The sequence below is a fragment of the Sorex araneus genome, chromosome X (assembly GCF_027595985.1).
Source record: "Sorex araneus isolate mSorAra2 chromosome X, mSorAra2.pri, whole genome shotgun sequence".
Taxonomy (NCBI): domain Eukaryota; kingdom Metazoa; phylum Chordata; class Mammalia; order Eulipotyphla; family Soricidae; genus Sorex; species Sorex araneus.
In genome coordinates, this window is record NC_073313.1 from 112168642 (window position 1) to 112172870 (window position 4229).

At 39.9% G+C, this 4229-nt stretch overlaps 1 pseudogene; it reads left to right on the forward strand.

Moving 5' to 3' along the window:
- Positions 1-761: 761 nt before the first annotated feature.
- LOC101557633 (alpha-tubulin N-acetyltransferase 1-like) lies at positions 762-1975 on the forward strand (annotated as a pseudogene).
- The last annotated feature ends 2254 nt before the right edge of the window (positions 1976-4229 follow it).

Consider the following 4229-nt stretch of genomic DNA (forward strand, 5'->3'; position numbering starts at 1 on the left):
GCTTTGTATATATATACATATATGTATATATATAAATATATACATAAACAGAAGAAAAGAAGGTATTATAACAAGAAAGAGGTTTATTAGCTAAAGCACTAGGTTAGAATATAGAAGACTTCTATATAGTCTCAATGTCTGCACAGTTATAGACAGCAATTTAAACAGAAAAAAATGGCAATCAATTTTATTTTTGGAAAGGCCAGGCTGCAGGCTTGTGGGCATCATGGCAATCAAATTATCTTGTGGCAAAGGTCCTTTTAGACACGTTCCTTTGTATATACAAATCTACAAAAATATTTCTTACTAAGGTTCAACCTGCATATTAACTTCCTTTTAATAGGTTTTTGCATAAGTTTGTGTGTATGTTTTAGAAAATGCTCACAGGACCAGAGGCCATCCTGGTGACACTATAGCAGACTGATTAGTGGTCCAGTGCTAGGGAATAATGATTCAGTTTTCCTTGGGTCCTGTAGTAGTGGATACAACTAGTGCCACATAGGATGATACACAAGAGGTAATGTGGTGCCAGGGGTAAACCCTGCCCTCTCTCCCCACTCTTTGTAATAAGCTATAGCGGGAAGGACAAAATAAGAGAAATATTTTATCTATTTTCAAAAGCCTGGTCATTAAAATTTGCTGTTTTCATATTTAAATTCTGCCCTTAAGTTTTTGCACTTTTATTGATTAATTTATTTTCTTTTATTACTAAAGAATTGTGATTTTATGACGTGGGCGGGTCCCGCCGCGCACAATGGGCCATGGAGTTCCCGTTCCATATGGATGCGCTGCTCCGGGAAAGGATCACGGTGCCGGCCCGGAACCACAGCGCCATCCCGTGTTGATCTGCAGCAGCAAATTATGACTATTGCTGACTGGTCATAACTGGGCAAGGCGTCTGCCAAGGCCCAACATCTTCCTGCACCCATTACCAGTGCATCGAGGATGCAGAGTAACCACCATGTTATTTATGTGCTCAAAGACACTTCAACAAAGCCAGCTGGAAAAGGTGCCAGTATTGGTTTTCTTAAAGTTGAATACAAGAAACCATTTGTCTTGGATGATCGTGAGGCTCACAATGAGGTAGAACCCCTTTGCATCCTGGAGTTTTACATCCATGAGTCACTTCAGCTTCATGGCCATGGGCATTAACTCTTCCAGTACATGCTGCAGAAGGAGCGAGTTGAACCCCACCAACTGGCCATTGATCGACCCTCACAGAAGCTTCTGAAGTTCCTGAATAAACACTACAACCTGGAGACCACAGACCCACAGGTGAACAACTTTGTGATTTTCGAAGGCTTCTTTGCCCATCAGCATCCTCCAAAAAGGAAGCTGCCACCCAAGAGAGCAGAGGGAGACATTAAGCCCTACTCCTCTAGTGACCGAGAATTCCTGAAGGTAGCAGTGGAGCCTCCTTGGCCCCTGAACAGGGCCCCTTGCCGCGCGACACCTCCAGCCCACCCACCTCCCCGCTCCAGCAGCCTGGGGAACTCACCAGAATGTGGTTCCCTCCGTCCCTTTGTGCCAGAGCAGGAACTACTGCGTTCCCTTCGCCTCTGGCCCCCCCACCCCATTGCCCGCCTCCTGCTGGCTGCCGACCCCGGGGGCAGTCCTGCCCAGCGTCGCAGCACCAGGGGGACTCCCCCAGGGCTTGTAGCCCAAAGTTGCTGCTACAGCCGCCATGGGGGTGTGAATTCCTCATCCCTCAGTACAGGCAACCAAGAATCAAAGCAGGGGGATCAGGAAACAGAGACTAGGCCTGCCCATGAAGATCAGATCTTGCCACAGAATGGATCGAGCGAGGACGCCTCACACACGGCACCTGCACAGGCCCAGGCGCCTCCTGCCCAGGCCTGGACAATGGGGAACATGTTCAATGCCAGGTTCATTCGAAACTTGCAGGAACGTCATGGCACCAGACCTTGGTGACCACGGTCCACTCATAACATCCAAGTCAGTATTATTTTTCTCTCATTGTAGGAAATGTGCAACTCACCCCCTTAATGATATTCTCATTCATTCCTTCATTCAACAGGCAGCATATCAGTGCCAAGTTCACGTGTATCTTATTTTTAACAGCAATAAAATACTTATTTTTTATCACGAAAAATAGAATTGTGATTTACAAAGTTATTGATATTTGAGTTTCAGGCATATAATATTGCAACACCAATTCCACCACCAGTTACTTTTGGGTCAGTTTCAATGCTACATTTATCCAAGTTTAGAATCTACTGTTCAATTTGGTTTTCTTTTCAACTTGTTTTTATAATTATACTATCAATTTTAAGTATGCAGGTTATGTTTTTCACATGCAGATATATATATAGTATGTGGCTGGAGATGGAAATTTAGTTGGGGGATATGCAATACACTGTGGTTGAATCTAATTGCATCTTAAAAATAAAGCTTGGAGCATAGAAATAGCAGAGCAGGTAAGGCATTTTTCTTGCATGTAACCTACCTGGTTTTGATTCTGGGCAACACCTGTGATCCCCTGAGTCCCTTCAGGATTTATCCCTAGGTACATAACCAGGAGTAAGTCCTGAACAAAGCTCAGTCTGGCCCAAAAGTTAAAAAAAATGTTTGAGGGAGGAAGAGAAGGTACAGTGGGTAAAGAGTTTGCTTTGCATGTGATTTACCCAAGTTTAATTTTCAGCATCATGTACAGTCCCTGAGCACCACTTTGTATGATTCCTCAGCGCAGAACTTACAGTAAGCCCTAAGTACTGATAGGTGTGGTCAAAAGCAAACAAAATCGTGTTTCTTGTTATTAAATTAATATTAAATTTTAATTTAACAAATTTACTTTTGTGTTTTTGTTGGTCTTATAACGATTTGCTTTAAAATTGACATGAGGTCAGAGAGTTAACTCAAAATATTGGAATACCTTCATTATCTGCTGAGTTCCTATGCCTTGCACCACCCAATTCTGTGACTCAATTCAAATTGCATCCTGTACTATGCTCACAGAATTGGGTGGTGGCATCTTTTATTTATACATTTTAGTCAAAGTATTAATCTACAACTTGAATTGAGGGAAAATTAGCTATTCAAATTTAATTTAATCTTTCCTTTCTTTTTTTAAAGAGTTATGGGATGCAGAGAAAATTGAGTGGGAAAGGAACTTGCCTAGGGCAATTCCTGGCTCAATTCTTGGCTTCAAACATGGTTTCCAAACAACTCCAGGGGCGATGACTGATAACAGACCAAGATAGAAGCCCTGAACACCACCAGAGCTGGTCTAACTATGCCCAAAGAACTTTATCAAAATATTTCCAATATTTTAGATAAATATGTAAGCATTTTGGGTAGGAACTTAGCGATTGAAATAGCATTGCATGTTGTTGTTTTGTTCGTGTCTTAGAAATTATATCTGACTACATTTAATAATTTACAAAATTTAATGCACTTATTACTTGCATGAAAATCTGGATAAAATTAATCCTTTTTATTTGGGTTTTCATGGTTAGATTATAATGATAGTTTGATGGTTCAATTTTTAAGTTGCAAATTTTATATGTTCAGTAGAAGTTGATGATAGTATGTTCTTTAAAAAATTCTCAACCATTTAAAATTCTTAAAGTTATGTATTAGTAAATGATTTCAATAACAATATCATAGATTTAATGTTATAAGTTTAATTTTGCTGCATTACCGACTTATGCAGTAAAATAGTCAGTAATCATTCTAAGTACTAGATTAGAGGTTTCATATTTATCTATTGTGCCCTTTTCAAAAAACTTACTATGTGCTCTTGTCCATGTCCCTAGAAAACTATCTTTTATAAATGGAAAATAAGACTGAAACATAATCACGAAAGTTTTAAAGCCTATAACTGTATCTTACTGATTAATTTAAAAAGTAAAAAAAATAATAAAGTAGTTCAAAATAAAAAAAAATCAAAAAAAGAGAAAGGACCCCCAGTTGCACCCAACAATATCACTGCCCACTCTATAGTTTCCACATTACTTCGGAGGACAGTACTAAATATAGTAACAAAAATACTCTAGAGAACTCAGAATGATTTAAAATACTAAAGCATTAAAGTATTTAAAACAGTAAGTACTTTTTACTGGTTGCCTCAGGCAACCACAAGCTAACTTCCGAGCTCACAAAGCTGTGCAGAGATGCGATAGAGGAAGACCTCAAAGAGAGAAGAGCAGCAGTGTTGGCCAGTGCAGCAGAAGCTGAGAAAAGTATTCGCAACGCATGCCTGTCCTTTG